Source organism: Chiloscyllium plagiosum, unplaced genomic scaffold (assembly GCF_037043375.1).
Source record: "Chiloscyllium plagiosum isolate Xiang-an unplaced genomic scaffold, Cpla_swu_hap1 HiC_scaffold_17, whole genome shotgun sequence".
Taxonomy (NCBI): domain Eukaryota; kingdom Metazoa; phylum Chordata; class Chondrichthyes; order Orectolobiformes; family Hemiscylliidae; genus Chiloscyllium; species Chiloscyllium plagiosum.
The window spans coordinates 702,766-712,326 of record NW_028270155.1 but is presented as its reverse complement, the minus strand read 5'-3'; the positions used below and the strand labels follow the sequence as shown (position 1 = coordinate 712,326).

Below are 9,561 nucleotides of genomic sequence, written 5' to 3'. Positions count from 1 at the left end.
CAACAACTGCCAATTTCCGAACACCGTCCTACAACTCATCCGCTTTATCCTCAATCACAAAGACTTCACAACATAAACTTAGGGAATAATTCACCGAGCGTGGCAGCCAGACCAACAGGGGCAGACCGGACCTCCCAGTCTCCACCCATTTTCATTCCCTCAACCACACCTTTTTTGACATGACCATCCACCTGGGCAGCCTACAGCCTGGAGTTCTCCAATTTCAAATAACTTCCCTTCGGCAGCCCCTCCCCCTCCCTTCCACTCCACCACCCGGATTCAAACCTCCCATTAACCAACCAGGTTGTACCAACTACCTGTCTTCACCTATCCCCACTTCACCACCCTGCCACTGCCACCCCCTTTATCTACAGCTCCCCCCCACACCCATCCCCATTCCTGAAGAAGGGTTACACCCGAAAGGTCGACTTCTGCACCTCCTGATGCTGCCTGGCTTGCTGTGTTCTTCCCTCCTCCTGCCTGTCTGATCCCAAATTGCTTGTTAGCATAATCCTTTGCACATTCAGGATTATTCAGCAAATGTTGCCTAATTGCCCAATCGCAACTAATGTTGGTTTTCCACTTGAATTGTTATACTTGTAAATTGTTCTGGTGAGTGCAAGAAAAAAACATCTTTGACAAAATGTCTTTTTCCAGCAATACTAAAGTTCTGCAGTACTACACTATTGTAAATGTTGTGATTCAATCACCAAAATGGCCATTTTTCTCTTTTGTAGTGCTGCTGTCCACAATAGAAGGAATTTTCACGAGGTTTCTTTAATTGACTCAAAAAAATCCAATTATTACAAAACAAGATTTATTTCTATAATCAAATTACAAAACTGGTTAATAACAAAGCTATAATTCAGAATTAGAACCACATTTCCTTTTAATATCAAAGCAAAAACACTTACACAAAAGACAACACAACTTAATAAATGGCACTGTATTTCGAAAGGACAAAAGGGAACTTTTTTTGGCCACTGAATTTGATGAATTCTCACAATCCATCAGTGTTCTTGCTGATAAAATTGAATTACTGTCAGCCATCGATTGTTGGAAGGTCTTACAAACAAACTTTGATGATTGCATCATGCTGGAGATAGTAAGTGAGAACAAGGGGAATCCTATTGTGGTTTCGGGAGGGAGGGTGAAGCTAAGGGCAGAATTCAGGGAAATGGGCTGTCAAGGGCTTTTTCAACTAAATGCTTTCACATTCTGCTTTCCCTGAAAGGACTGCAGTCCACTTGTCCAGTTCCTCCAACTCAACTTTATCTATTTCAATGATGTTACCTTAAAATACAGGAAAGGGACATTCAGCCCACTATGACACCAAATTAAACTAATCCTTCTGCCTGCGCCTTGGTCCTTCCACGATATCACTTCCAACGTGTCTTCATTTTTCCTCAACTGCAGATTCCCTCAATGTTTCTCTTACACCCCCACCTGTGGCCCATGTAGTGTCATAAATGACTCACTGCTTAGCCTTATTACTGTTGTATCGATCCTGGTATCATCTTGAATCTCTTCGGAGTCTCTCAATGGCCTTGTTATGCTTCCAAATTAATATACCAAAACCAACAAGGACGGTATAATAATAATCCAAAATATGATCTAAAGTGTGTGATGTTTGCTGCTGTGAGCACTGACCTAGATTGCTGATGCACTAGGTTCCAGGGAGCTGCTTTGAGAAAATGAATTTTCAGTCATGATCAACCTGGCTTCAGCATGGCACTCAATACTGGGAAAATGTATGAGTTCTTCCTGGAGGCCTGACAACAGTTCCTTGCTGCCTACATAAAGTCACTCATTGTCTCTGAAACTTCCTTCCAGGTGACAGAATGTCTTACAGCCATTGTGAAGACAGAACGGGAATCTGAGGTGCGTCGAGCTGCAGTTCATGTCATCACTCTCTTACTCCGTGGACTCAGTGAAAAGACATTCCAGGTAAGGGAAGTCATTTACAGTTTAAATCTTTATTGCAGCAAAAGGAAGGGGCAATAATCAACTATGTGGTGTTAGATTCTCTGAAGAAAGCTCATAGTACCTGCTTGCAGAGATTTGGGTTTGCTGACATTCTACTGCAATACTAAGACAGTGCTATCCTGTCTGGGGGTGTTCCCAGTAGTGCTGAAAGAGGTTTCTGTATCATCTATGTCTAATCTAGTTCCTCTATTTTAATAATAATTACAGACTCTGGTGGCAATTTAACATTCATAAAGAGACAGCAACCAGTAGTCAGTAACTAGCACTCAGTGAAAATTAATCTTTAGATGTAAACAATGTCCTTTCCATCAACAACTTCATCCAGGACTTACATTTTTTTTTAGATTAGATTACTTGCAGTGTGGAAATAGGCCCTTCGGCCCAACAAGTCCACACCAACCTGCCGAAGTGCAACCCACCCAGACCCATTCCCCTACATCTAACACTATGGGCAATTTAGCATGGCCAGTTCACCTAACCTGCACATTTTTGGACTGTGGGAGGAAACCGGAGCACCCGGAAGAAACCCACGCAGACACGGGGAGAATGTGCAAACTCCACACAGTCACTCACCTGAGGTGGGAATTGAACCCAGGTCTCTGGTGCTGTGAGGCAGCAGTGCTAACCACTGTGCCATCAGCCAATGATCATAAGACCATAAGACATAGGAGCGGAAGTAAGGCCATTCGGCCCATCGAGTCCACTCCGCCATTCAATCATGGCTGATGGGCATTTCAACTCCACTTACCCGCATTCTCCCCATAGCCCTTAATTCCTTGTGACATCAAGAATTTATCAATTGAAGACATTTAGCGTCCCAGCCTCCACTGCACTCTGTGGCAATGAATTCCACAGGCCCACCACTCTCTGGCTGAAGAAATGTCTCCGCATTTCTGTTCTGAATTTACCCCCTCTAATTCTAAGGCTGTGTCCACGGGTCCTAGTCTACTCGCCTAACAGAAACAATTTCCTAGCGTCCACCCTTTCCAAGCCATGTATTATCTTGTAAGTTTCTATTAGATGGCCCCTTAATCTTCTAAACTCCAATGAATACAATCCCAGGATCTTCAGCCATTCCTCATATGTTAGACCTACCATTCCAGGGATCATCCGTGTGAATCTCCGCTGGACACGCTCCAGTGTCAGTATGTCCTTCCTGAGGTGTGGGGCCCAAAACTGGACACAGTACTCCAAATGGGGCCTAACCAGAGCTTTATAAAGTCTCAGTAGCACAACAGTGCTTTTATATTCCAACCCTCTTGAGATAAATGACAACATTGCATTCGCTTTCTTAATCATGGACTCAACCTGCATGTTTACCTTTAAAGACTCCTCAACTAGCACTCCCAGATCCCTTTGTACTTTGGCTTTACGAATTTTCTCACCGTTTAGAAAGTAAGCCATGCTTGTATTCTTTTTTCCAAAGTGCAAGACCTCGCATTTGCTCACATTGAATTCCATCAGCCATTTCCTGGACCACTCTTCCAAACTGTCTAGATCCTTCTGCAGCCTCCCCACTTCCTCAGTACTACCTGCCTGTCCACCTAACTTTGTATCATCGGCGAACTTCGCTAGAATGCCCCCAGTCCCTTCATCCAGATCATTAATATATAATGTGAACAGCTGCGGCCCCAACAGCTGCGGGACACCGCTTGTCACCGGCTGCCATTCCGAAAAAAAACCTTTTATCCCAACTCTCTGCCTTCTGTCAGTCAGCCAATCCTCAATCCATACCAGTAGCTCACCTCGAACACCATGGGCCCTCACCTTGCTCAGCAGTCTCCCGTGTGGCACCTTATCAAAGGCCTTTTGGAAGTCTAGGTAGATAACATCCATGTATATGACATCAACAGCCCTTCCTTCATATTGAATTCAAATTTAACCATCTGCTGTGATAGGATTCGAACCCAGGTCCCCAGAATGTTATCTGGGTCGACAGTCCAGGGATAATACCACTGGGCCATCACCTTCCTACCTTTATTGTATTTTAACTATAGTGTATGAATAAAGTGTGTTTTGCTTGAAATCTGGTCGTTTTGATCAATCGAATTACATCTGGAACACAACGACTGGAACTTGCCTTTAAAATAAGAAAAAGTTTGTGTCTAGGTTATCCTCTTAGTATATTCTGAGGTTCTCAAGTTTGGCCCATAACATCGTCCCCTCCCTCCCTCCCTGTTAGCTCCCTGCTCCCTCTGTCTTCCCCTTTCTACCCCTCTTTTCTTTCCTCCTTTTCCCTCACTCTGTCCTCTACCCTTCTCCTTCCAGTCAGTTCTTTGCACTCGCCTTGCTGTCTTCCTGTCTCTCCCTTCCCCTATCCCAACCCCTTGACCTCCACTTCTTCCACTTGACTTCTTATTCCCTTCTCATTCCCACTTGCCTTCCCTCTCCCTTCTCCCTCTCCCATTCTTCCCACCAATCTCCTCCTTGTCTCCCCAACTCCTCCCCCGAGCCTTCCCTCTTTTCTTTTCCTGACCCTCTTCCCCTCTCCTTGCCCTCCCCACCCTCTTCATCTCCCCAACACTTCCTCACCCCGTACCCTTCTCGTCCTGTTCCTCGCCCCCCCCCCCCCCCCCAATAGCTCTCCTGAATCTGGTCCTATGTTCCTTCACCCACTTTCACAGGTGAAACTTCAGATGTGGCAGGAGTTTTCTGTCAGTTAATGATTAGGTGTCTGTTTGTTGGGTTGCCTAATGTTAGTTCTTGTACGGTCTACAAAAAAACCTATGTTCAGTCAAGTCGAATTCACTGCGATCCTAGTGCAATGACTCTTTCAAGCTGCTGAACTGGTGAAATTGTAATTGTATAACCTGGACCTGATCTCAGACATTTTACTGATCCAGCCCTGTCAGGAAAGCAGCATTAGCCATGTAAAAGGAAACAGGAGGTTTTGGTTGAAGGGTGGAGCTGGGAGAGAGAGTTGGGGATAAGCAGCAGTGGGTTAAGGTGGAAGTAAAGAGCAGAGTTTGTCTTCCAAGAAATGGAGTATTCCCTTATTGGAGAGGGACTAGAGTGTAGATTCAGTGTGGCTGGAGTTATGAGTAAAATACTTTGGGGAAAGTAGAAGAGGAAAGTACTGTCTGAGGGAGAGGTGTTGTGGGGAGATGGAGGATTTTTTTGTTATGGAGTTGATTCTCTCCCTTTCTTTGTATCTCTCAGTGCTAATATGGATTTGAGCCTCTCACTCTGTTAATTGTATTGTAGTTTCTGGTCTTGTGGTTAATTATATTCAGTTCCAGGTGTTGTAACACTGAGACATACAGCCAAATTAAATCAATCTCCCGATCTCTGTATTTACAACACAGTAAAATTAAAACCTTCAAAGACCTTCAACATTTACCCCAATGGTTCCTAATTAGGCATTTGAATAACTAGTCCCATAGAACCTTTTGGATCAAGAATTAACCTGCAATTCAGATCAAGGTCTCACCTCACAAACAATCAACAGCTTGTTTGTTCTTTGTTCCATTTTTAATACAAGCTGTTGCCCACAGTCCAAAGTTCATTTTCAGCTTGCAGTTCTCAATTCACAGCTCCAAACCAAAATTCATAAAAGAATAAAATAAAAATAATGAAAAATCAGCAAGGACTCTAACAGAGGTCATTAATTAGATTGTTGCTTGATCATGTATAAAGACAGTTTTCGTAGTGAATTTACCAAAGAGGTATAAAGAGACACTTACTGGCATTGGGATGAGGCTGAGTTATGAACTATATACTTGTAATGTTTTCTTTTTACTTGGTTTAAATCTATTGACAGGTTAGTTCTGGACTCATCCTTCATTAGCTGGCTATTAGGAGTTTGACCTGTCTCTTCCTATTTCTGTGTATTCAATTATTTTGAGTTAATCCTGCTGTCTTCATTGCTGCAGATTCTGGATGAAGTTCTACGAGATCTCTATCGATTGTTAAAGTATGTGAACCAGACTGATGAAGATGAAGTAGTGGTATTGCATGCACAGATTGCACTAGAGGAACTGGACCATATCGTCAGGAGATTTCTGTTCCCAGAGGAAAAACTGCAGAAAAAAATAGTCATTCTTCCATAACAGAAGGTGCCAGAACCTCTTTGTACTGAACTTTGGGATCAACCAATTTGAATATTTTTCAAATCCACCTTTAAGACTATGATGGAACTCCAGTAATACCAAACCACATTTAGTCTTTTTTTTGTTGTAAGCCTAACACTTCAGTATGAAGCACGATAAGGGGCAGGCATGATTGAATTTGTTCACTTGTTGCACATTCTCTCCAAATGTTCCAGGAAGATGAGTTTTCTTATGATGACTGTGTGACTGGCAGTTTTAGTTAATGTTAATTGCAGCCAGTAGAGGAGATTGCATTTCTGTCACCATCTTTACTGAATAGGGTACTGGTAGCTGGGTTAATAGGAAGGGTTTGACCTTTCACATCTCTTTACAGTAACAGTGTACAATTAAGCTCAACAGTGGGTCTTTCCCCACTGATTCTCACAAACCCATTCTCTTTGCATGTAGTTTGGCTAGACAGCAAGTGGGGACAGTGGAAATCTCATTCATCCGTCTATATATAATTACAAATGAGATGATGAAGCATTTAACTATGTACAATGCACATATACATAAAAATGCACTTTCAAATTTCAGCGTGACTCATTCATGATGCCAAATTGACAAGCTTTAAAAAGTCACAGCCAGTGAGGAGTGGGATAAACAATGAGATATACAGGAAGAGGAAGCAAAACAAGAACAAATATGGAATGTGAAATTCTGGAGCCTGAAGATCACAAAAAGGTCAACAGCACAGATGACTGATTAAGTGTTTAATATGTATCCTACCATCATTTGGTGCGATGCAATTATTGTTTATTAACTAAAATTAAGATAAATTAGGGAGTCAAGCAGGATCTGTGGAGAGAGAGAAAGAATTTATACAGGGCTTCACAAACTAAGCCACAACCAGCAATTATGTTCCAAGTTAGTGATAGTTGCTATAATCCACTGAATGTAACAATTCTGAGGTTCCTTGAAATTCTCCCTTTTTTAACGATGGAGCATAGGTTAATTGACTGATCCTTGAGGTCCAATTCCTGCTCCAAAAAGCCCATTGGAAGACTGCCTTTAAAAAAATTACTGTCAGTTAAAAACCCTGCTCTCTCAGAGGGGTTATGCCAATTTTTAAAGTTATGAAATGGAGCCACATTGCTTAAAAGTTTGGCAGCACTGGCTTAACATTTCAAGTCAGTGGCCTTCATTCAAATGGTTCTGATGAAAGATCATAGTCTTAAAATATTAATTCTGTTTCTCTCTCATCTGATGCTGCCTGACCCGCTGAGCATTTTCAGCATTTTCTACTTTTATTTCAGATTTCCTGTATTTTGTTTTTCTGAGGTAACTAGATGTACCAGGTTCTACATATCAGTTCACTCCATTCTGAATTTATTGTCCATAAAGAAATTAATTATAGACATGTTATTTGTTTGTTAAATAGTTCAGAACAGGGGAAAAAGTTGCTCTTCTCACAAAAATGTAACTTTAATTAAAATATATATTAAAACTATTAGTGTAATTGGAATAATCAGCAAGTCCCACCTTGAATGCATATCATCACCCATACATCAGCTCATTTTAAAGGTTCTTACTAAGAAGGGCACAATTGAGTTTAGGAGCTCATAGATTCTAGTGCAAAAAGTGCAGAGGGGAATTTATGAAAGCAATTAGGAGAGCAAAAAGGGGGCATGAGAAAAACACTGGTGGGTAAGATTAGGGAGAATCCTAAGATATTGTATAAGTACATTAAGAGGAAGAGGATAACCTGGGAAAGAGTAGGAACCAAGAGTCAATCTGTGTGCAGAGCCAGAGCAGATTGGTAGTTTGTTAAATGAATATTTCATATTTGGAGGAGGAGGATCTTGGTACAGAATTTAGGAAGAGGGATTGTGAGGTTCTTTAACAGAGAGAGTTATGAAGTATTGGGAGGTTTGCTAGGCTTAAAAGTGGACAAGAACATGAGCATCCTTCCTCAGATAAGGAGACCAAAACTGCACACAATATTCTAGATGTGGCCTCACCAAGGCCCTGTATAACAGCAACACATCCCTGTCCTTGAAAGCTCTTGCAATGAAGGCTAACATACCATTTGCCTTTTTTACTGCCTGCTGCACCTGCTTACCTTTAGCAACTGGTGCACAAGGACACGGCATACTCCCCTCTCTTTTTACAGCCATTCAGGTAGTAATCTGCCACCTTGTTTTTGCTTCCAAAGTGAATAACCTCACACTTATCCAAATTATATTGCATCTATCATTGATTTGCCCACTCGCCCAACCTGTCCAAATCAAATGATATAAATAAAGCAGGAAAGAACTCAAATAAGGAATTAGGAGGGCTAAAAAGGTCCATAAAATGTCCTTGGCAAACAGAATTAACAAAATTCCAAGGTGTTTTATACATATGTAAGAGCAAGAATGTATCTAGGGAAAAGGGTAGGTTCACTCAAGGACAAAGGAAAAAATTCATGCATGGAGCCAGAGGAAGTGGATGAGGTCTTTAACAAATATTTTGTATCAGTATTCACAAAGGAGGAAGACATAGTGGATGGTGAGTGTAGAGAGAGGAATGTTGATAATCTAGGGTTTGTCGATATAAAAAAAAGCGTTGGATATTTTGAAAAGCATTAAGGTCAGTATGTGCACAGGGTCAGATAGAATCTATCCCACAGATTACTAAGTGAAGCGAGGGAGAAAATGGCTGGGGCTTCATATGCAATCTTTGTATTCTGTTTAGTCAAAGGAGAGGTTCCAGAGGACTGGAGAATAACCAATGTTTTTCCTTTGTCTCAGAAGGGAAACTGGGATAATCTGGGAAATTACAGGCCTGTGAGCCTTCTGTCCGTGATAGGGAAGTTATTGGGAAGATTTTTTAGGGATATGATTTACTCACATGTGGAAACTTATGGACTCATTAGTGATAGGCAGCATGGTTTTGTACAAGGGAGGTCATGCCTTACAAAGTTTTGTGAGGAAATGGCAAAGATGATTGATGACAGCAGCGTGGTGGGCATTGTCTACATGGTCTTCAGCAAGGTCTCTGACAAGGTCCCTCTTGGCAGGCTGATACATAGGGTGAAATCATACAGCATCTGCAATGAACTGGTAAGGTCGATACAGAACTGTCTTAGCCATGGAAGACAGAGAGTAGCAGTGGAAGAGTGTTTTTCTGACTGAAGATCTGTAACCAGTGGTGTTCCATTGGGTATCAGTGTTGGGACCCCTGTTTGTAATATATATATAAATGATTTGGAGGAGAACGTGAGTAGTCTCGTTAGTAAGTTGTGGACCACACAATGATTGGGGGAGCCATGGATATTTCTGAAGATTGCCAGAGGATACAGCAGGATATAGATAGGCTTGGGGGAGAAATGGCAAATAAAATTTAACCTGGAAAAATGCTTGGTGATGCATTTTTAAAAGTCTAATGCAGAAGGGAAGTATATAGTATATGGCTGAACCCTTAGAAGCATTAACATACAGAAGATAAAAGAAATTGGTGGAAAAACTCAGCAGGTCTGCCAGTATCTGTGGAGAGAAATCAGAGT

At 41.8% G+C, this 9,561-nt stretch overlaps 1 long non-coding RNA gene across 1 annotated transcript; it reads left to right on the top strand.

Moving 5' to 3' along the window:
- Nucleotides 1-1,117: 1,117 nt before the first annotated feature.
- LOC148147268 (uncharacterized) lies at nucleotides 1,118-7,524 on the top strand. Its single transcript, XR_015759905.1, has 2 exons — nucleotides 1,118-1,947; nucleotides 5,859-7,524. It is a non-coding gene; the product is annotated as an uncharacterized LOC148147268 (long non-coding RNA).
- The last annotated feature ends 2,037 nt before the right edge of the window (nucleotides 7,525-9,561 follow it).